Genomic DNA, 24457 nt, shown 5'->3' with positions numbered 1-24457 from the left:
AAACGCAGTAACTCCATTCAACTCAGTTAAAAGCCTTCCTTATAGCTAGCACCTCCGTGTTGCTTCCTGTCCAGCTGGCCTGCGCCCACTGTGACTTGCTGCCTCCCTCCCCTCAGATGCAGGTTAAAAGCCTTTAGCACCCTCTTCGTTTCGCCTGGCATTGAGGGCTTATGTGCATACAGATCAATTTTAAGGATCTCAGTGCAGATCAGTGGTCGCTACTTATTGCTGTGATGTCAAGCCAGTGATAATCCACACTGAACAGAACTGAGCGAAAAGTCCCTGAATAAAGCGGGCTGTTCCAGCTGGTTTTCAGGTATGCTGTTTACAAAAAGAGCTCTTGTAATCAAGATTTGCAACTCCTCCACAGTCATTAGGTTTTCTGAAGCCTAATGGTATGTAGTGTTCTGTCCAATGTAGAGTAAACTCCGAGTTCACTGAGAAAGAGACAATAATCTCCTCTTGAAGCAACTTTTTTCCCAAAAAACCTTGCATGTTTTCCTGCAGAAATTTTAGTGTCAGGTCCAACATACTTTATTTTGAGACACTTCAGCATAAACTATGAAGTGAAAAAAGGCAGAAAGGTGGAATAAGTGCAAAACACCCCATTTGACATGGTTTTCACAGTGTTTTCTAATTGGCGACCTCCCAGAAACCCAGAGCTGGCAAACTCAATCTCAAAATGCAAGTTATTAAAATAAATTTTTATAAACTCATTAAGAACATCACTGTTACATTCACTCCCAATTTAAAATCCAAATGTTTCATAAAATAGTTCTATTCTCCCAACTGTTGCAGAAGATGTTTTCAGATGCTCTTCTGCCATTAAACTAGAAGTTGTTTATTAGACCTGAGCTTATTCAGACCAGTTAATCAGGTCCTATCATTCTCTTTTGGCAAGCTTTCATGTGATCTATTAAAAAAAGTCACAATGTCCCATATTCTGTTGAATAAGAAATCCCACACAGGACTTCCAGGCCAAGGGGAATGGCTTAACGAAGGTAATTTCTAATTCCCCCTTACCTCTTGAGAGTATTTGCAAGTCCGTCCTGTCCTTTTGCACAGATCTTTATGTACTGATATCCTTTGATTATCCTTTCTCAAGCAGTGAACCCCTTTCTAGGCACAATACATCTTTGTGGCAGTAACCACTTATCTTCCCTTAAAAGCTCTCTGAAGCGTGCTATACTATTTGATATTTGTACTGCTCTGCTCACGGAGATTAACCCATTGAAACTCGTTACGTTTGAATTCACAGTACCAGAGGAATGCGTAAGTAATCATTGACTAGGTGAAGAGTCAAGGACCCACACCTTTTAAAATGCATCTTTTAGCATCCACAAAGGTTGTGTGTCACCAGCAGAATCATTCTATGTTCTTGACTTCAGTTACTACATGGTGCGAATGTGAGTTTTCCCACACCTCATTGCTAGCTCTTAAGTTCTGATTAAGCCACTGAGCAAATATGTGGTCATCTTAAGTAGAAGCGCTCCCATGTCCACGTGGTCATGTACCCTCACACCCCTCTTGCCTAATCAACTGGCACCCTTGTGGTTCAAAAAAAGACTGGATTTTAAGTGTGTCTGTACCTTGCAGCTTAAACCCAGACACCCTGACAGATTCAGCTGTGATTACATTTGGTGGAAAAAACCTCTCTGTCAAGTGTGAGTGACTGCCTGCGATGCAAGGACACCTGATCAGCTCACATACCTGTTCTTCAGCAATCACGGCTACACACTACCTTAAATTGTCATTGGTTTTAGTTCAGATTAATACTCCATCTGCAATGAGAAGATGCAATGCCTGTTTTGCCACCCCTGCTCCCATAGCAGCACCCTCTGGCAAGGAGGATGGCAGAGCCAGAAGGTAGGGATGAAAAAATCTGCCCTCCATCACTAAACCTCACTAAAGCTTTTAAGCAACAATCCTACATGTCTGTTTGGGCCAAGTCTAGAAGCACAGTTGCAGCTCAAATGTTGCAGCTCACCTGCCGTTGAACAGTGTAGCATAAACCCCAGTAGCAACCCAGAATCAAGGTGATGAGCTTAACAAACTGTCTTCGGACTCTGAGGACTCAGCTACTAAAGCTTATGCCACTGCTGCTGTCCATGGCTTGTTAGAAACCTCAGACCCAGCTTTGAACACAAGAGCTGAGTGCCCATCCAAAATGCAGCACAGGCAAATCACAGCTTGCCTGAAACTTGGGCACAGCAAGGATTCAAGCCCACATGTCCAAAGCCTGATTTTTAGCCGGCAGGCTGTCCTGCAAACGCAGGATGAAGCCAAGTCTGTCTGGATGCCAATCAGCACTGCTAGATGCTATCTTTTGACCTACCAGGATCAGTCAAGTGGTTAATGTCTCAATTCCAAACCTGTCCAGTGCTTCTGCCCCACTCCAACCTTTGATACACTGGATCTTTACTCACTTCAGAAGGATGGTAGCTATGCTACAATGACTCATTAACAAAGTTTGGCCTACCTCCAAGAGTAAAAGTTTTTGAGAATATGAGCCATATTTCCTCTGCTTAAAAATACATCTTCTTTTCTGTAACAGCAACAAAACGGAGTTCTGTTTAACATTGCCATTTGGTAAAATCAGTATTATAAAACATGAGCATTCCAGCCTTGGGATATTTAGCATGTGCCCATCTTTCAGAGAGGACTTTCAAATACTCCTTTCAAGACATTGCATCAAGAGGGCAGGCCCCTTCAATTATATTGCTATTGTCCAAAAGATCTTGGGCAAAATTGGAAGCTTTCTGGAAAGCAGGTACTGGCACAGAAAATATTCTGCAGGCTCAGAAGGATTTGATGTATCTGCTGTTTCTGCTGGCCAGCCCGAAGTACACATTCAGATTCCAGGCCATATTCTGTTAGTAACACATACTGCTCTCACCGCATCTGATTTATTGATGTGAGACCCGCAATGCTCCACAGAAAAGATTGTGACAAGAGCTGTTCCAAAACAACTATCCTCTGAAAAAGTAGACAATGTGGAAAGATATCTGCTCTCTGCCCCAAACAAACTGAACTACACTTTCAGTCTGTCACACCTTTAATATTAAATGATGAATATTTTATAGGGGAATTTAAGATGCAATCTACTGAACTGAACCCTTTTCTTAATTTACTAACCCCATAGGTGTGATGGTACCAGGTTTTACGCTTAATAGCAACTTTAGAACCATGAAACTATATCCCTGAAGTAGGTCTAGGTCAGAAGAGTGTCTCCCTGTCACCAGATTTGTCTTAGAGACTGCAAGGTGACAGGGAAAGGCTGCTAGCTGTAAGAAATCCCTGTTCTAAATTGTAATTATCCAACTGTCCCTCTTTGCCCCCACTGCTGACAGGCAAGTTTTATAACAGTGAGCCACCAAAATTAAGCAAATTCCTATGTCCTTCTTCAAGGGCAATGCAGTTTCATCCGCAGCATGTTCTTACCATCACAGAGCGGGAACAAGTTGGATGCTCCTCAACAAGTTACTCTTTCACTTAGGCACAAACAGAGTTGAGGATGGGGTCAGAGAAAGTTATGAAACCTGAAGTTAGTGTTTCTGGTTCTGATAGGTGAAGAGCTTGCTATGCACAACTACTTCATTTCAGTTGTACGTAGTCTTTGGGAACTGTAAGTATCTCTGTCTAGGCATTAATCTAATAGATTGTCCTGTTATAACTCAGCCTTGCATGTTTCAAGCAGCAAAGCCACACCTCAAACAGAAATACCATGGTTAATGCAGGTGCATTGCTGCCTTCTTAATGTCAACATCTCAACCCATTACAAAAAAAAGAAAAAAGTACCTCTTGCAGAGCTTGCCACATCTTTCCGTTTGTGATGTTCATGGCACGGTCATCTTTAACAGTCTCCAAAAATTAGCATGCACTATTACATTGAAACGTGAGCAGCAGAGTGAAATCTCCATTTGTTCCTTCTTGTAAAGGAGTGCATCTGTCAGCGTATGAAGCAATGCCTTCACAGCTCTTGTAATACAACTTGCAAATACTGAAAAGTATCAGGCAACCTGAAGGCACTTCTGGGTAGTTTTTCTTTTTGTTTCTTCCCCCACCCCCTATTGATTTTTTCCATAGGAATTTAATGAAGCAACACCAGCAATTACTGACACAACACAGATCACGCAACACATCTACTATTCAGACTCCTCCTTTTTATGGCAGAACATGCAATCCAATTCCAATTATTGGAATAGAAGCTGTTACAAGATGTCCTCATTTTGCAGGTTAACTATTTTTTCCATGAGGAAGTCTTTCCCCTCTAACAGAGCAATGTTTCAATCCAATACTACCTGAACATAAGCATCAAATAGAATCATAGAATCATAGAATCATACAGGTTGGAAAAGACCTCTAAGATCATCGTGTCCAACCGTCAACCCAACACACCATGTCCACTAAACCATGTCCCTAAGCGCCTCATCTACACGTCTTTTAAACACTTCCAGGGATGGTGACTCCACCACTTCCCCGGGCAGCCTGTTCCAAGGCCTGATCACTCTTTCAGTAAAGAAATTTCTCCTAATGTCCAATCTAAACCTCCCATGGCGCAACTTGAGGCCATTTCCTCTTGTCCTATTGCTAGTTACTTGGGAGAAGAGACCAACACCCACCTCGCTACACCCTCCTTTCAGGTAGTTGTAAAGCGCAATGAGGTCTCCCTTCAGCCTCCTCTTCTCCAGACTAAACAACCCCAGTTCCCTCAGCCGCTCCTCATCAGACTTGTGCTCCAGGCCCTTCACCAGCTTCGTTGCCCTCCTCTGGACACGCTCCAGCACCTCCATGTCCTTCTTGTAGTGAGGGGCCCAATAGGTCCTTGAGTGCCCAGTAACACAGAGATGTTAATAAGCATGTAAAGCTTCTTCCCACTAAATAACAGTTTCCCTTCTGACCCCTTGCTCCACTCTTCCATGTTTAGGGCAACCAGTGGAAGTTAAGTACCAGGTGCATGGGTAGCAGGCAGTCCTAATTTAAGCTAAACACCACATAAGAAACACCGATGCAAAAAAAAAGGTCACTCCTGAAAAAGCCCTGGAAAACAAGTTACTAGGGGAGACTCTTAAGAGAAAGGGTACTTTAGGAACTGGAAAAGCTGCCTAGCATGCAATAGGTCAAATTGACCAAGAGCAGGGACACAACAGTTGACTTTCAGAGCTGAAACTAAATAAGCAGATGTTTGTCCACAGCCAAAGCACCTCCTTCCCCTCCAGTGCAAGTTGCTTCCACTGTAATGCACCTGCTCAAAGACAAGGAACCCTCTAAACCCACATGCTCTCATTTTATGAAGTCTGGTTTCCCATAATCATCCACAGGTGCATACTCCTCCCTGGGGCAAAGGTAAGGAAAATGAAAGATAACTGGTAAATGGGGAGGTTTATTAACTCTTTCTTGCCAGCCACCTGGCCCAGTTCTGGTTATATTCTTCTACCCACACAAGTAGGTGAAGTAGTGTTACTGGGACAGTGTTGCGGTGTGACAGCTGACGAGGCTCCTTGGTGGTTGCAGGCGTTCTTGATTGCTGTGCAGAAGGAACGGCGATTTACCTTCGACAAAGACCACTGGGATGAGTTTGAAGGGGGAAAGTTTTGATAAAGCCTTTTGAGGTTGAACTTTTCTTACATCAAGGATTCATGCCACTAGCATATTAATAAAATTGTTGTGATCCCAATGGATTCAGATTCTTGTAAAGTGTTTATAATCCTAATGATATTCCAGATGTAGAAGAGATATAAATCTAAACGAGATGATGATTAGACAGTGGTATAAGATACTCAAATGGCTGATGACAAGTGTACTGGTATGTAGATTATATAGCTTAGGTTATAAGAAGGGCTTTCCTTGAAAGGATATTTCTACATCTTGAGTCATCTTGTTCTGCCAGATAAAGAGGATATATGCATGAAAGAAGTAACAGCTTATTAGTGTTCTGTTTTGTAAGAGCAGTTTCTTGATTTTGATAATAAAGGATGTTAACCCTTATTTCATATTTTCTGCTCAAATGACTTTCTATAACAACTCAGTATGCCAAAGTGAGCATAACGACAGTAACAAGGACCAATTCATTAAACTTTATCTCATTTCAAGTCCTATCTGACAATAAATGCAAACTTTCCGCTCCTCCCTTCCAGAAAAGGGTGACTGTCCTCTGTTCAAGGTTTGTCTTCTTTTATCACTTTTCCTCAATTCATTATCTTTCTGCTACCTAGACTCAGTCTTTACTCATAAATTTTATGTCAAGCTCCACAGTTTCCAAAACCTACATCAATCTGTACCATTTCTTTATCAGCTTTATGAAGCCCTTTCATCTTTGCAAAGCCTTTCTGCCAGGCCACCAAAGGGACTGTGTTCTTGCAGCTAACAGACCTGCCTTTCCCCGCAGCAGCCAGCAATCAGCTCAGCAACGCAGTCCCACATGGCTTCCCCTCAACCTCACCATCCTGGAATAAAAGAGAGAAGAGGGCTACTGAAGGAACAGGGGGGAAAGAAGAGGGAATAACGTAGGAGAAAGAAGAAAACCTAAACTGGCAGAAGGGAAAACCAGAGGAAGAGGGAATGAAGGAGGCACATAGGAGGACAAAAAAGACTAAAGAGTAGGAAAGGGGGAAACTGAAGGGGAAAAAACAAACAATGCCCACTCTCAAGGCTAGAGTCTTTCTTCAGGTTAGCCTGGATTGCTGCAGTTGGACCTATCCTTCACATGCACATTGAAGCTCTCAGATCACAGATGAAGTTTGGACTTTCTTGGTGCTCTGCAGAAGGGTTTTTTTAATGTTATTGCCACAGCAGGTAACTATTTTATAGACTGTAGAGCATTTGGACAGGGAAAAAACAAACAAAAACCCTAGATTCCAAAATAATAAATGAACTTGAAACTGCAGTCACTGAAGAGGTTTCCACAGACTTCAGCAGAACTTGGAAAAGAGCTCCGTTTCCAACTGAAAAAAAATTGTAGCTACCTGCTAAATTCACCTGCTTTTGCTAAATCAAGACTCTACAGATAGATGAATGTCTTAATTGCCATGGAGCTGGTTTGAATAACTTTGCGTCTCCTGGAGTAGCCATGGTCTGACTCCTGCTTGTTGTGGACAGCTGGATCAGGAAATGCAGCCCAGGACTGGGACCTTGTGCTGGAATAGAGAGAAGAGTCCTGGTCCCGGAGAGCCCACCTTTGACATGTTAGACGGGCTTCAGCACAAACAAAACAGTTATATGGGGACTGAGTGGATTTTCAGTGGGGGACATTGTACCTCTTCCATTAGAGAGGTAACCAAAGCTGTTGGATTCAGCTTTAGTAATCAGCATGAGATGGAGATACCATAGCATAAGAAACGGCCGAGAGCAGGAGCAGGTCATTGTTTTCCAAGCACACGTAGGAGACAGCCATTCTTTTTGTTCTGGTAATGAGCACACAGTCTCCTGGGTGCTGTTCTGGTCCTTCATGTGTCTAAATGTTCATTTTCCTGGGCAGAATCTGCTCCTTCTCACACAAACACAGTTGCCCTTGATAGTTGCTTGCAACAGAAATTTCTTTACAAAGAATTAAATGTGGCCTGCTTGGTTTATTTCAGGACATTTATTTCTGCTTCACAGGCCAGATTCCCCATACACAACTAATCCCGACATGCGCTCTGCTGAGTGCTCTCCCTGCTCTGCATCAGGAGCTCTGTTCTCTCCCACAGCAATGCCCTTCTGCTCTGCTTCTGGAAGACACCCCCAGCATCATCCCATTGTCCTGCAGCTTTTCTGGCTTGGCATCTGCATCCTGTCCTTCCCCCTTGCTGCCAGGTAAGAAACCTGCCAGTGCTTGACCTCCCATCCCAACAGGGTCTGCATTTTCCAAGTTACCACTTAGAAGCACAGAATGATGTGGAAAGAAGAGGTATGCAAGATCTATGGATTTCAGCCCACTCCTTAGACGCAGCTTTCTCTGAAGAGGACTACTTGCCAGCAGGACTTAAGTAACAAATTTCTCATCTTCCATGAAATCTGCCTTCACTGTTTGTATAGCTCTGACTCTCAGGTAGTTTTGAGAGTCTTTCCTCCATTAGATTGCTAAAGCATTTCTTTTATCAGCATGCCATGTCACTCACACTACATGCAAGACTAGGGTCAAATTGTGACTCAATCTTATGATGCTACATACCAACCTTTCCACAGACCTTTTCAACCCAATAAGGAGTGAAGACCAACGTCAAGTTGGGTGGTAGGGTAGCTTCAAAGGGTTGGATGGGCCATGCAGAGGTGAAATAGCTTGCGCAGAGACCTGATTGAGATCCTAGGTCACTAGACTCCCAGTTCCTTTCTCTGTTCTCAGCCTCTGTCAGAAAACCCAATTCCTCTTGAAACCATCAGTTCGTGTACTGCTGACCCTGTCAAGCCCTAGTGTTAAGTAGCTCCCCTAAAGGGTGAATCAGCAGCTGTTCAGATTGCCTGGACAGAGAACCTGCTGCCTGTGACCTGGCCTTCATTAACTGAGAGAATCCAAAGTCATCACAGTAGATCAAGACCTGGCAATCCCTATAAGAGAAACACTTGCTCTTCAAACCTGAGCCTGAAGGCTTGTGAAACAAAGGTACGCTTTAATAAAGCATGATTAAAGAGCTGGAAAGGTACGTAATAAAGGGAAAGAAACAACTCCTCTATTTCACACCCCAATCCAACCAAAATATGGAGATGATAAGATAAAAATCATGCTGTTTACTCACTACTTTAAAAGCTCTGTTCTCCCTGGGTGCAGTTCACCTTCCGCTAGTGACACCAAAAGAAGGCACTTCTGTCTTGCTCTCTTGCCCCTTATTCCTCAAGGGTTCCCAGAAACAGGGATTTCAAAAGCAAGATCGGTCACACAGAGCTGGGTGGCAGCAAGACTTTATATATGGGAGTGGTCAGAAAGGGAGGGTGATGTAATGAAGTCTTATCTTTGAGCAGTGAAGGCATGCCACCCTTCCCCCTCCCTGTCCCTGAAGAATTGCTGGCTCACAGGGCAAGCTGAGAACAGAGTGGTCAGACACTTTCCATGCCGTACTTTCTCACGGTAAAGGGAACAGCATAGAGGGTGGAGAGCAAGGAAAGATCAGACTTGAATGGAGACAATACTTTGATGTTGGGTAGTCCCAGGAGTGAATCCATACTGGCAAAGTTGTTTCTTTCCTTTTCTTCATGCATCGAACAATACTCTGCCAGTTGCTTGTTTTGCCCGTGGCACAAGCCCTGACAGCAAGGACACCCTCTGCATTAGAGCACTGTTGCCCCCATACCCATCCTCTTAGGGAAAATCGCATTCCTGCACTCTTCGAAGTTAGCTGTTGCTGGAGCACTGCCCAGCTCCATAGCCATAGGGGCTGAGAGATCTGTGGAGGAGAAGGAACGTGCATCCCATAAAAGGTGGTGTCCTGGACACTGACCTGGGAAGTTCTTGAGAGGCACATCCTGCCCTTCTCCATCAGAGGAAGTCTTGTAGCCTGTGAATGGAGAGGAAATCTCTCAAGGATGTGCTGTTGCTCTCCACAGGGAAAATAATTCATTTTCAACTTCCTTCATTACGGTTTTGTTGCTCTTTCACTGAAGGGCTTGTTTGACCATGAAAAGCCATATTATGCATTAGGACAAGGTTTGACTGACTCAGAGCTTATAAATTATTGGTCAAGTATCTCTGGAATAGCTATATAAAGGAGATGCCAAGTCTAACAGAAAATGTGTATGTCTTCTCAGCTGAGGCAACTGGAAATGGCAGGAACCATCCCAGGCTTTCACAAAGTGCAATTCTTAGAGTTACTGTCACCTACCAGCAACGGCACCAAGATCTGCAGGATCACGCAACAGCTGCCAAATAAATGCCACCAGCTCATAGAATTGAAATCCCGCACCGACAGGAACTTCCATGGCTAGTTCTTAGGTTTGGGTGGCGAAGGGAGATGTGGGAATGACTCTTGCAAGCAGAGCTGCTTGTGCAATGCATAGTGAACTGGACTGGAGGACGACCTTACTTTTTCCCCTTCTCAGGTTATTTTTCAGCCAGAGATCTCCCCTGTCCTCTTCATGTAACACTGTGCCAGCCTAAGTAAGGGAGCTATTTAAAAGACTGTAAGGAGTGTTCCTGTACACCAAATCATGATCCAAATCTCCTTTACCCTAAGGAATGGGCCTGCTTTGATAGTGTCAAAGGACTCAAAAGCAGGTACATATCTGAGTTAGATCCCCTTCTAACTGCTAGGAAGGCTGCATAACAGATTTTTTTAGATCTAGGACAAACTAGCTTTCTCTTACGTATGAAGATTTGATCACCATATTTGCACTCCCCTGCAAATTACATAAACATGATCTCGTTAAACTACTCCCTCTTGTTCTGTTGCTTTGGAGGGAGCCTGCCTTTGGAGCTCTTGGGTTCGACAGAAACATTGAATTGTTCTGATATCCTTATCCAAAGAAGAAATCTGCACCCCTGGTAGGCACGACCAGAACTGCAGCAGACCCCGTTCATCCCAAGGAAAGCTCAAGGTGCAGCATGCCTTTTACAGGATAGTTTGGAGGCAGCCTAAGCATGCTAGGTGGGTGGAAGAGCGAGCTCTAACCAAATTGTAAGCACAAAGAGGAAGAACAGAGTCATAATAGGTCCCTTCCCCTATTTGTCCACTGATACTCGTGGTAAGAGAGGGAGAGACACAGGGGAGGCTGTGTAAAGCTGCTTACCAAATAACAGCCTCCAGTACTCGCCACATCTACAGGAAGATCCCCAAACTCCATAACCTGTCCAGATTGCCAAATTCTGATCACCACCATCACAAAAATTTCTACTACTTAACAGCATTTTTAAGCTACTATCAGGGCCAGGGAGCCTTACAGGCTGACATGAGAAAAGAATTCATAACCCCACTTTAGAGACAGGGCAACAGAGACAACCTTGCCGAGGGCTTCAGAGCAGGTCAGTGCCCAGGCTGGAATAAGGAATCTTCTCCTCAGATTCCTTGAAGCATGTTGCTAGACATGCTCCCTTCCCTGTCATGTGTCCGACATATACAGTAAATCCCACCGCAGTTGGAAGTGACAAGTGCAGAGGCTGACAGTGATCTAACTGCACAATGCCTGGAGCTCCGTGGGCTCTTGTTTTCGCTGTTTCTCATGTTTCTCCCCCGCTGTAAACAGGAAATGAATAAAATATGAAGGTAGCTCCATCTTCTTAAGAAAAATGACAGCAGATTAGATTGCAGCAGAGGAGCTGGGGAGAAGTTCAAAGTGTTTGCCACTTAATGGAAAACTTGGAGATTATTATAGAAAGTTGTTGGGTGACTAATTGCTGTTAAAGTCTAACCAAAGCAAGAGGGCCCTAAAACCAGAGGAACAAGGACTTTTCTCAGGAAGAGCCAAGGTCCACTATACAGACTTCCACAAATCTTTTTTCCATTCTGCCTAAGAATCAGTGGGAGTCGGAGATGTGAGGCTCAGAAGTTATTCCTGGACATGAACAAACACTGACCTGAGGCTCAGCCCCGCGGAGGTCTGTGTGTGCAGTCTGCCCAACCTTCTCCTCGGGAGAGCTGCACTTCTCAGGAAGTCTCACAACTTCCTATCCCTTTCTCAGCAGTTTCTGCTGCAGGATCAGCTCTACTACTCTCGGAGCAACAAATGAAACCTCTCAGCATAAAATTCAGCACATCCTGGTAAGCCAGAATCAGTCCTGGGTTACTTTAGTATGGCAGGTTTTCAATTGGACCACTTAGCAGCTCCTGCCCCATAGCAGGGTCAGGGTTGCAACCTCTCAGAGAGGGATGGGGCAAGGCAGCAGAGCAAGAAGCAGCACAGCCATCCCCAGATCTGTTATCCCCACTTGTCAGTCTGCATCCCTAGGCTTGTTGGTGCCTGCCTCCAGCACTGCACACTGCGCGGCCTCTCAGCTGGCATGGTAGTGGGCATCAACCCATCGCCAAGGGTGCTGCAGAAGCAAAGACCCACTGATGGCTGTTCAGGTGCTGCACGGGAAGAATTTTCACTGAGTCCCTGAGAAGGCTTTAGATAAAGTGCTAATGTGCACTGAGTGGGCAGAGGCTATGTACTTTCTGGCTACACCTCCACCAGTCTCTGGAGGGCAAACCCATCTCTGGGATGAACACCCACAAACAAGTGTTTCATGGGCTGGGGAGCTCTGATTTACACCAGGACCCTTTCCCTGCAGGTGAGGAGGGTGCTCAGCAGCAGTACAGATAATTCATATAGCACTACACAGGAAGGTTGCATACCGTGTCAGACAGCTCATGCTGTAAGTGAGAATCCGGACTTATATCTGTTTTATTCCAACGGCGCTCAGCTGGCTCAACACTCCCTGTTTGCTCCCCAGAATTACAGCCTTGGGAAATAAATGGATTTTCCTTTCTAAACATGTCACTCCCCTGCAGGTCTGAGTACTCCCCTAGTCTCACTCCCCTAGTACTCCCTAGGCGCACAGTTAGCAAATCCCTGTGTGGCCATTTGCAACCCAACAGTTTTGACCTGAAGAGGGAAATGTACGGTACAGATTTAATCTTGGTGAAAACATCCTTGAGCCATAGCCCCTATGTGGGATGGACACTACTGTACAACAGGGCGGGCTCCGGTCACAGCCCATGCTTCAGCAAAGCAGTCAAGTATGTTCATCTTCCACCAGCCCAAGGGTATACACTGAAATCACTGGATGATTCTGTGCTTTCCCAGGATGGTGGTCACAAAGTTCATACAAAAGAAGACCACAGAGACAGGAGCCTTGTCTTGAATGCCCTGAGTGCATCTGAGTGCAGAAGCCTGGCAGGTTTGATGCCTGCAGCATCTCCTCCTCTGAGCAGAGCATAACATAGGACTGTGGAAGGGATAAGTGCTTAAACACTGATAGGTCTCCTGTCCTGAGGGAGGCAACCTGCTATCAGGAGAACAAGACTCACATCTCAAGTACAGGTCCCAAAGCCCTAGATGGGAGAAAAGAGTCCCTGTCTGGTTTATCTGCCCCCCTGCCCAGCCTTCTTTAGGCTTGTTTATTTTGGTGCTGCAAAAGGTACCAGGGATGGCCATTGCTTTTGAGATATCAGAATCACAAGCCTCTGCCTCAAAGCACTTGCAACCTGTCTTGAAATTGTGAATGGGCCAGCTGGGCTGGAGGCAAAGAGGCAGAGGCTGTACCAGCATGGCTCCGGGGAAGGCCCACTTGCCATGGCTTTGTGAGGAGCATGCATGCCGCAGAGGCTGAACACGCAGCACTGCACAGCGACCAAGCTTGCACATGAGCTCGGCCCCATCAGCTCTCCCCCTCCATCCCACATGGATGGGCTGCTCTGCATTTGCTCCACATCCTCTCGGTGTTGGGATGGGGCAGATGCTGGATGTTTTCCCATCTGCTGAGCCCACACCTGCTGCCATTTCCACTGCCAGTGGGAATCACAGGTCCCTTTACCGCATTTCAACCTGATCGCTGGGGAAGGCTTTGTTGGCTTTCCCAATGTGCCAGGGCTGCAATTAGCTGGCAGAGCAGGCAGCAGGCCAGTCACACCTGCATGGCACAGCACAAAGGGGTATGAGTGAGCAAGCTGCTTTTAACCCCCCCTTATCAAGCTGGGACCCCTGACCACTGCTCCCAAGCAGGAAGAAATGGCAACGGATGGGAAATCAGAGGCATTTCTCTGGTTCTGCACTCTCAAAGATCAGGGTGTCTCCCACAGTCGAGAGAGGAGGTACTACAAACACAGGCACCCCCTAAATTACAAGAGCCGCAGCAGCCAGTGCCATCAGGCACAAATGGACCTTTGCAGGGGGCAGGTGGCCTCCCCAGAGAAAGTCCCTCGCCTTCCCCTGCAGACGGAGGCAAAGGGGCTTCCCACAGACTGGGGCGATACTCCCATTCTCCTCCCTCTCCCCGATGTCAGGCGCATATCCCCGACTCTAGCCCTTTGATGCCTGGGGAGACAATATAACCATTTTCTGATAGCTGTTGTGCCTCCGTTTCCCACCTTGTCCCCTGCACAGTTGCCTCGCAGCACTGGGAAAGAGGAACAATTTGCTGGTGAGGTCAGCCCTGGCGTGTAATGGGGTTTTGGGGGAAACAGACCTTGGGGACTCAATGGGGCTGCTCCCCTGTGAGAGCTCCCATGGCCAGAAATCAACTTTGAACTCCAGCGGGGCAGGGCAGGGCTGTGCAGAGACAGAAGACTAGATAAAAGGGACTTTTTTTTTTTTTTTTTTTTTAAGAGAGCAGGAAGGAGCAGGGAACAGAGGCAGAGTCCAGGGCTTGGTCCAGCTGTTCAGATCTGAGGCCACCAGAAATGCTGGCTGCTCTTGAAAGGGCTTCCTGCCTCTCCCTGTGCCGCCCCAGCTGCCTCGCTGGCCTCCGCCAGAGAGATCCCACCAGCCTTGAGCTACTTTGGGCTTGGGGGGGAGAGCACAGAAACACAATGGTGACAGGAATGAAAAGCAATGGGGAGGACGACACCCAGGAGACTCATCCGTACCAAGGAACAACATTATATCAAAGGGGAGCTGTGAAGGCTGGGAAGAGCCTTTTGTAAAACCCACAATTGAGCCAAATCCTGCAGTTTTTACATGTTGGTCCCCCAGGAGCCCCATCCTGAAGACTGCCCCGAAGGGGGACCCCTGTGCCAGGTCAGGCCACGTGCCAGACGCGCTGCACATACAGCAGTAACGCACCCACTGCAGTCACTGTTTGCCCTGTGTGTGTGCTTTTTAATTACGGTTTTTGTTTGCAAAGCATCTCTTACAGAAAAGACAAATTGCATTACTCTCAGCTTATTAAAATCACACTCAGAGTTTCTCAACTGCTAATTACACCCAGGCAGCAGTGTCACTGTAATTAAAGCTGGGACGCACGTCTGGGGAGCCAGGAGCCCAGCTGTCGCACAACCCCTTCCCTGCACTGCTCTAACCAGACGGGCCAGCCAGGACCAGGCTCAGCTGCCACCACGAGCTCAGCCCTGCCCAGGCCTCGACCCCCTGGGATGCCCAGGCACAGCCGCTGCGGTGTCACAATGGAAGATGATGCACGCAAGGCCAAGCACCTCCTCAGCACAGGAGAACGAGCCCCCTGCACCAAACTTCCCCAGGTTACAGCTGGGCACCCGCCTTGACTCTGCTGCACGGGCAGGGGCTGGGTGAAGGGAAACACACAGCCTTGGGGTTACAGCACTGAGCGTTGGGGAGGGAAAGGGGGTTTACTCCTGTTTCTGCTGCTAAGCGATTGCAATAAATCACACTGCCTGTCTGAGCCTCCATTTCCTTGCATGTAAAACAGAGATTTTGGGCTTCCCTGTTAATTAAGGGGCTCGGCACAAACCGCAGAAAGGACTCTTGCTGGCACCCATCTCTCACAAACTCTTTAAAGCCTGGGTGAGACTCAGGCACACCAACAGACTTGGGAGTGAATTACATAGGGGAAGGTGTGAAGCCCTAGAGACCATGAGTCCCAAAGAGCTGAGAGACAGCAACGAAGGAGCTTACAGACCTGTGAGAAGCTGGGAGCTTGCTGGAGAACCAACCCTGCCTCTGCACCGCGCGGTCTCAGGAGAAGAGCAACTGCAGGTGTGCAAACAGCCGTGCGGGCAGCACCGCGAAACACCCGCCCGGAGCCCAGGCACTCAGAAACAGAGCTCTCCAGAGCACAGCTGGGACCAATTAAGCTTTGGGCAGGTGGGGGCTTGACACCAGCACTGGCCTCCTGCTGCCGAGGGGATGCTTTGGAGAATACCACCTCCAGGAAGATGGAGCGCTAATTAGGGAAAGCAGATAAACACTGCATCTGTTTCAAGATGAGTTTCCTTCCCACTAAAATCCTCACAGTTTCAGTGCCCAGCAGGATACAAACACATCCTTAAATGACTTCCTGGAGCCCCAGTTTCAAAGATCAGTCCCTTCAAAAGCAATAACGTGCCAAGATCAATAGCAGCCCCAGGAGAGCTCTGAGCATGCCAGCTCCAAAACCACTGAGCTATCACTACAGCCAGTTCCCTATCAGATGCTAAGGGGCAATTCTACCTTTTTGCATTTGAAAAGGGTACTGAGAGTTCCTAAGCAATCAGGCTTACTTAAGTACCAAGAAAAAAATAAATCAGTAGGAAAATTTACATTTCAGAAACAACATACCTGCCTGTGCAATATATCCTGGAGAGGCAAATCTGCAGAGCTTGACGGGATGCAAACCAGCAGATACAGTTCACAAGCAAAGAGGAGCAGAGCTCACAGACTCGGGGATGTGATCCTGAGAACAAGAATATGTTCATCTGCTCCTTGAACGATTTTACAACTAACTCCCTGAAGTCGCTAATAAGAAGTTCTGGGAAGCAGATATCAGATAATAATTTTTAATCCAATAAAAGTTATAAGCAAAGAATGAATGATCAAAATTTCATGTGGAAAAAGCTGAGGGGGGTGCCCTATGGATGCTAGAGGCAGCACGTTCAGTATATTTACTTGTGGCCCGGTAATGAAATGGCAGAAGATAACATATGGAGCTAGCAAAGGACATCAGGAAAATTTCAAAGAGCTTGTGGAAAACTTGAAAACATCTGTGAAACAGGACAAAGAGCAGATGAAATTGAATATAGAGGAATATGTAATGCCTGGCTGTGATAAACCAATATGAAGGATAGATATATACTGATGAGTTTAAGCTAGCAGCTCTTTTCACTACCATTAAATATCTTATACAGCTTTGTGAAAAAAATGCAGCGAGAAGGAAGCAAGACTTTGTTAGCTCCTGATTCATCCCCTCTTATTTAGAGCTTATAAATGAAACAGGGTCTGTAAAGAGGAAAAGTATTCCTTTGAAAAGGATAAAGAGGACAGAGGCAGAGTTAAGAATCAAAGCTGGCAAATCAAGCTACAGCTATAGAAGCTTTTTGAAAAAATAATAACTTAGTGCAAGGAACTTACCTAAGAAACGGCGTAACAAAGATTATGCCCAACAACTTATCGTTATATTGAAAAAAAAAGTGTTTTACGGTCCAGGGTGTTCACTTAAGTAAAGCTAACTGCAGCTCCCCTTGGAACAGCATTGAAATCTATCCAAATAGGAGAATTCCAGTCAGAGGTCAGTATTTTTGTCCCTTAAAACACATGTGCAGCATCAGAGTATGCCACGGGAATGCAATGCCTGGAAAGCAAAGGCAGAATTCCCGAGAGCTTCAAACCTTCCTCTCCCTACCTGGAGCCTCTGGCAGCATAATATCCCCCAGCCTCATCTCACCTCCAGCCTCTGAACAGAGTCACTCTCCCCGCCGCATCCACCCCACAGACACACCTGCGCGCTGCGATCCTACCTGGAGCTAAGTGGGATTTTCCATGCAGGCGGTGCGGCATCTCAGGGGTCCTCCCAGCACATCCCTGCCTGGCCCAGGGCTTGGCGCCTGGCCCAGGGAGAGGAGAGCCTCTTCTCCAGAGCAGCCGAGCTGTTCCCCTGTGGGTGAGAGGCTGGGTCAGTCCCAGTTCTTGTACTGGGCACTAGATGGCACAGATGGGAGGAAATTCAAAGGTAGCCAGCCTGCGATCTGTGGTGTTTCGGACAAAGGGGTCTGCCAGTTGTCCAAAGGAGGCGGCTGCCATGGGGGATGCGCTGCCAGCAGCAGCATCCCACAGGCGTATCCCTTCCATGGGGTGCCCCCCTTGCCACTGCCCTGCTGCATCCCCTCAGCATCCCGTCCTGTCCTATCCAGCCAAAGGCTTGCCTGTGCTGCACCAAAGCTGGATGGCCCTGCAAGGGCCGTGGCCTGCAACCATGCCCCTGCCTCCTGGACATGACCTGCTGTTCCTCACCAAGCACAGGCTCACTGCCTCAGGCACGCAAACATCTTGTTCACAGAGCAGTCCTATATTTGGCTCAAACGGCATCAAAAAGGGGTGGGAATCCTCCCTGGGATCCACTGTCCTATTTCACTGTGAGACTGCACTTTGGGCATCAGCCTGCAGGGTAATAAATACCACCTGAGAAGAGGGAGTGCAGGGAGAGACGCCAAGGGCCGGGTACCCCATCAGCAGTCCCTCTGGGTTCAGGGTAGGTCTGGGGAATGGCAGCCCCGCACCTTTCCTTTGCCCTGTGGGATGATGGTGCAAAGGAGGGAGGCACTTGGTTGCTGTTCTTAATAGCATTTTTCACAAGGTAGCTCCTCTAAAGCAGCTCACTTTTCCATCTGGTTTTCTTCCTTTTTAGCACTGCTGCCTGAGATCACTGAGGCAGGACCTGTGCCCTGGAGCCTTCCCAACCTCATCTTCCTCAATTTCTTTAAGGCGTGGATGAAATGCCTTACAAGTGAACTGTGTGGACTGACGCGATGAGGCAAACCTGGGCTAAACCACGCAAAACTGCTGTAGTAAGCACAGAAAAGACCAAAGCATTTTTTTACGGTGAGAAAAAAAGTAGGGGAAGGTGGAAAGTTGTACGTTGGCCTCTGCTGTTCTGACATTAGAAATTCACTGTACTTCAAAAGTTAACGCAGTTAATGCATCTGGTGAAGATCATAGGCTCTGACAGCCTGTCTGGAAAGGCTCCATCCCTAGCACTGCACAAGGGACAGTGTGGGCAGGATGGCACGGAGGTGAGCAGCAAGCTTTGTGAACAAGGCAGAAGTGGCACACATGGGTGTTATCCAAAGCAAACCTGAACCTGGCAAAGCCCAAAAGAGCTTTTGTGCTGAGCAGCTCAGTGGTGCCAGGTATTAATGACACAGACAAGACTCCTCGGAAAAGCCTGTTTGCTGAAGGGAGCAGCACTGGACAGGCTACGCTGCAGCCTTCTGGAAAAGATCAAGGCAGGCAGCACTACCCTTTCCTGTCCGTCTGCTCAGGGCACTGCCCGGCAGACTGAAGTGGCTGCAGGGATCACCTAAGTTCAAACCCCACAGAGTGAGTCCCTGAGAGTGTCTTAGGTGAGAGACAAAACATAAATCAGATACCAGCAGTGTAAGATCCAAATTCATCAATGCTGTAAACAGGACAGTAGGTGAGTTTGGCTCAGTGGCTCTTATCTTGCAAAGGCTGGAGTGGGTGACACTGGTGACCAGGGCACAAGCTGGAGGGCGGCTCATGCAAGCTCCAGAGGGCAGCTCCAGCCAGTGTCCAGAGGCTGGCTGAGCAGTACAGAACAGCCAGAGAAGCCCCTTCAACATTGGGCTTTCACCAATAGACTTAAGAGACCTGCTTCTGACCACCCATCTAAGCCTAAATGCTTGGTCACTGGCGTGTAACAACCCGGCTCTGAAAGCTTCCTGGGCAGAGGAGGAAATGCTTCAGAGAAGGCTTTTATGCTCCAATTGCCACTTCAAGCCCTGCTTCTTGTACTTTTCTATTACTCCTTAAGTACTTGGGTTTTTTTAGCTGAGAGATGTCTTTTTATCTTTGGATATAGATGGAGAAAAACTAGTCAAGCTGGAAAGAAATAAAAACAGCTGGTCACTTTTCCAGGCCTGCCATGAACTGTAAACAAGTTTTTAAAAGTTTTTTTAAAAGTGCTGAGGCCTCTGGAGAACATGAAAGTCTTAGTCAGTGGTGTCCTCCTTAGGAGAAGGACTTCTTAGGTGTCATCCTGATGGCTGGACTCGCTTCACTCTGCCAGAGCCAGTGATGGTGACAGCATTGATCTTCCCATGCAGACACCACTCAAACCAGCCGCCAGCATTTTCATGCACTGTGCCTGCTCAGATCAGACCTCCACAGTCTGGCCGTCTGGCCTCCAGCACCTGGTCCACGTACTCCCCTGGAGGCCTGTGGTTGCTCTCAGTGTTTTAGCACTGCTGCTAAGATGCTTAGAGCCAATGTAATCTGCGCACTTAGCGGTTTCAAACTCCAAAAGAAGCTTAGCAGCACCAGGCGCTGCCTTCAGCCTCTCCTGTATGGGCTTAAGATGGTTTAATTCTTTTATGAAACTGTAACTCCAGCTCATAGCCTTAAACTGTGGAGGTCCCTTCTAAGCCAGGTTTTCTAGAAGCTCTTTAGAAACATTTTTATGAGACACACAAAAAAAGGGATCCCAGAGGGACGTATGATAAGATCAGATGTTTCTGCCTCTTAAAGGCTGGAAATGTGAGAGCCCCACGGCAAGGTGCATTTTAAGTCCTTGCAGGACTTTCGTCCACTGTTTCTCCTGTCTTAGATCAACCTCTCAAACGGTCTAATGTACAGTAACGCCTGGAGAGATCCCAGGGCCTTCCCCTACACCTCCCATCAGCTTTGTGAAAGCATCAGCAGGCAAGCAGCCACCGCTGGGTCCCAAAGGCAGGTGGCCGAACAGCACAGCAGCCCCCTGGGACCACGGACTGCGCTGGAGGTGCCACTTCCCGGCATTTGCTTCATTAACTGCCTTTGCTCTGCTTTTTTTTCACTTTACTGCCCCCCTTTACAGGCTGATCAAAAGCACAAGGTGTTATAAAGGGGGCCTTGTGCTGTCGCCTCAGAAGGCCTCCTGCCGGTCCCAGTGACTCTCCCTTTCCTTTCTGTAGGGCTTCTTGTGGGTCTGCCAGGGGAAAGCAGAGAGCTGGGGAGGACAGAGAAGGGTCTGGAAAGCACGTGCAGGGCCAGGCAGCAATGGAGAAATGGAGAAGTGGAGGGAAAGAGCAGGGAAGTGCAAGCCTGGAGCAGAATGAGAGAAGAGTCAAGGCTTCCCACCACCTCCCTCTGGAAGCTCACACAGGGCTGGAAGAGATACACTGGAGGTGTGTGATACACCTCCTGAGTGGGACAGGACAGGACAGGACAGGAAGGGTAAGGCCTCCTGGCTGGCCCCAATGCTTCCAGAGCTGCGACGAGCATCTCTGGTGGTGCTCTCAGAGCTGCTTGCTCTGCCTTTCTGCCAGGAACTATAGCCGCTGCAGCAGTTCAGCACAAGACTGTGTGTCCAAACCTCACAGTATCCAGCTTCACAGACCGGCTTAATTTAATCAAGGTGAAATTCGTCTAAATGAAATGGGTGCAGTATGCTCCCAGAATGGAGGTAACAGAAATCCTCCCTGTACTTCAGATACATAATTAATTCATCAGTAAAGTAGTGGAAGCTCAAGTATTCTCCTGTGCTAAGAAGTCAAGATAATGCCATGCGTCACTGGAGAGGACTGGTGACCTTCCCTGTGCTTGCAGCAATGTTGTCCAATTTAACTGTGACCACGAGATCACAAGTTGTTAAGATTCTTCTATGCAGGCAATATACAGGCCAACAAATCTGCTTTTATGGGCCTGCTAGGACTTGATTAATTTGCCCAATAATGAGCAGACCAGTGCTCATAATTACTTAGCAGAACTCTGTTGTTTCTGAAACACACCACTGCACAGATGCATGCCTCAGACCCAGGACACCACCAAGGGACCTCATGGGCTGCAAAGAGAGCCTCAGCTGCAAGAAGCAAAGGCTTAAGACCTAATTAATATTACATGGGATATTGCTACCATTTCTCCATCAAGTGCAGAGTCTCAGCAGTGCCTGTCTGCATGCAATTGCTACTGCCAGCACTGATGCTGCGGGAACTCCCTAAAACCACAGTCCAACTGATGCTGCGTTCATCTTTTATCTCCCCACCTCCATGTACTCTGTACAACCATTAAAAGGATTTCTTCCCTGAAACTGTGCTGTCATGGACAGGCAGACCTTCTCCAAGTGTGTGCTGCTTTGTTCAGTCAAGAGTTTACAGGTGTTTGGGCTGTGAAGCTCCCCACATACATTTCCCCTCAGACAGATCATGGACAAACAGCAAGTGCATTTGCCTCCAGATATAACAGAATTAAACCTGGAGCCTGGACTAGCTCTTTGCATGTACTTCTCTAGGGCTACAGCTCCCTTCCCTGCAGGAGGCTTGGCTTTGAGGGATCTGCCAACAAGCTCAGAGCCACGAGAAGTAACAACTTGGAAGCTCAGACAAGCTGGTTTGCAGGCAAGCAAAAGCTGAAGCTGTGAAAGTGTGAGGCAGTCAATGCAGTGTCTGGCAGCACAGCCTCACCACCGCCTTAATCCTCCTTCCCTTCTTAAATGCTAAATTAATCAATTACATTTCCAGCCCAGCAACAACAGTCAAAAATGTAACCTTCATCATATACAAGGCAAGCATAATTAGGATTGTCATTCAAATCCAGCTTGACCAGCATACAAATCAGAACAGCCTCAGTGAGTGTGCGGGTGCACGAGTGCATGTGTGCGCATGCCTGTGTGTGCCTGGTTCCTCCCAGGCAGGGGCAATTGGAATTGCAGTCACACCTTGAGCACCACAGTGGCTGTGGCACGATCTGGTTGCAGCGATCCAGCTCTGCAGTCTCTGCAGGGAGTGCTATGGTGCTGAGCACTACCCAAACAGGGCAAAGGCACAGTATACAGTGCAAATTCAAGGCAACCCTCCGGTTGTGTCAGGGAGGAAGCCACAACCTTCCCAGCCATAGCACGTGAGCCCTATCTCCCAGCCTAGCATTGCGTACATCACAGACCCTATAGGGATGAGATGATACCAAAATGAGAGGCCTTGGCAACCTCCGACCATGGTGCCAGTGTGAATTCACAAGGGGTGAACAATCACAAGCAGCAAGCAAGTACTATCCCTTCCCCAGTCTACTGATGGGCAAACCGAGTGACGGGGGCTAAGCATGCTGTGCAATGGCAAGAGCAAGCCAGGAGTGTTCAATGAAAGCATCAGCCCAAGGCTCAAAAGCAATTAAAAAAGCAAAGTGAGTGCTAGGAGCCAGAGCAAAACCGTAAACCTCACTGTGCTATCAGGTAGCTCCAGGGTGCATCTGCATCCCTATGCTGTTGTGCCATTTAGCTAGAGGGTACAGCAGGGCTAGAGGAGGGGCAGGGAGCTAGTTAAGGATGATCTAAGGTCTGGAATGGCTTCTGTACGAGACCAAGACTCTTGAGCCTGGGAAAGAGAAACCTGCGAGGGGACATAGCAGAGGTTTATCATTTGAGAGTGGCTTAGAGAAAATGAATAGGGAATGACTGCCTGCTGCCTCTTCCAATGTTTAAGCTACAAAGCATCAATGAAAACAGTAAGTGACAGATTCAGAACAAAGTAAATATTTCTTCACACAACGCACAGCTGAACAATGGAACTCACTGCCATAAGATGCTATGGTATGGATGCCCAAAATTTGCTCAGGCTCAAAAAAGGTTTAGGAAAAATCCATAAAGGACTATTAAATGCAGAGATCCCCACCTCAGGAAATTCCTGAACTACAGTTGGCTGATGGTGAGGAGGGTATTCAGGAACACACCAACCTGCACACCCTGTTCTTATGCTCCTTGGTAGGCATCCTCTATCAACCGCTGCTAATTCCGCTGGAGGAAAGAGACCTGCATTCTGATCCAGTGCAGATGATCCTCTGTTCCTGGCACTGACCTGAGCTCTCCTTACTTGCCCCAAAGGCCAGGAGCTGGGATCGTTCCCATTACTGGACACTGGGATGACAATAAGGAGATGTGCTTACAACACAGAATTTGAGTGAATAGCGAGAGGATCTCTGTTTGCTTTCTATTTTTCCCATTTCTCATCTTAGGAGAGATTTTTGGGAAAACTCTAACTCAGCCATGCTGCAACCAGCTAGTTGCAGTTGGCAGAACCATATACACCTGTGTTCAGGTTAGAAGCAAGTTAAGTAACCTTCTGAGAGGTGCTAATATCCACTGGGGTGGAATCCTCTTTCCAAGCCTCAAAACCACAGCTTGTGTTGCTGTGAGAGGCCCTGCAGTCCCCACTCTGTCCTACCCAACAAACTCATGAGCTGATCTATCTCCCTGTAGAGTTTTCAGGTGTCCTTGCCACCACAGCAAAGAGGAAAGGGAAGGTGAGGACACTCCTGTAGATTGGTATCCCCTAGGTCTTGCATCCTCACCTACTGGCTCGGTCTCTTCTAGGGCTGCACAGGACCAGAGGATGCAGTCTCTGACAGACTCTACTCTTCCCAAGCAAACTCCTGCCACCTCCCCGTGTGTGCAGCAAATGTTGTTGACCATCTTAGCTATAGAAATACACCCACTCGCTATCATGTGTCCTTTGAAAGTGCACACACTGATAGGACAGGATTATCTCTTCATCTACAAAGAGCTGCCAGCCAGCCATTCTCCTTCAGTAAAACCAAGAGGAGCACTGGGATGTTTCTCATTAGCTCCTACCATTCGTGTTATTGTAGTGTTTCCAGTTTTAAAGCACACAGACGAGAGACAGCTGAACTGCTGCCGCAACTGTTTGTTTGTTTGTTAAGAGGATTTGATCTGTGGCGGGATATTTTCAAGTCACACACAGAGGAGGAGGTATCCTGGTAACAGTGCCATCCTCTGAGCCGCTTGCTTGCCCTAGTTCTCCCACCGCCTTGGAACAATGCACACAGTCTCATCCCTGCCTAAGTGTAAACTGCAGATTATGTTTCATCTCCTGACTCTCAGAGATAAGGTATGAGACAATTCAGCCATAAAAAGCCATTCTGCTATTAAGCTGATCCTTTGGTTACAAACCCTGCT

At 47.3% G+C, this 24457-nt stretch overlaps 1 protein-coding gene across 4 annotated transcripts in view; it reads right to left on the bottom strand.

The window, feature by feature from the left end:
• The window catches only part of GGT1 (gamma-glutamyltransferase 1), a 49489-nt gene extending 32037 nt beyond the window's left edge, over positions 1-17452 (bottom strand). For 2 of the 4 annotated variants that reach the window (XM_075167877.1, XM_075167875.1), the window contains exon 1: positions 17295-17452. The gene's annotated coding sequence lies outside the window, so the exon portion shown is untranslated. Of the gene's footprint in view, positions 1-8714; positions 8864-17294 lie in introns of those variants that run through there. The other 2 variants (XM_075167873.1, XM_075167874.1) reach the window with 1 other exon arrangement.
• Between the last annotated feature and the right edge of the window lie 7005 nt (positions 17453-24457).

This window comes from Calonectris borealis, chromosome 18 (assembly GCF_964195595.1).
Source record: "Calonectris borealis chromosome 18, bCalBor7.hap1.2, whole genome shotgun sequence".
Taxonomy (NCBI): Eukaryota; Metazoa; Chordata; class Aves; order Procellariiformes; family Procellariidae; genus Calonectris; species Calonectris borealis.
Note: the sequence above shows the minus strand (reverse complement) of the source record. Positions and strands in the feature narration are given on the sequence as shown.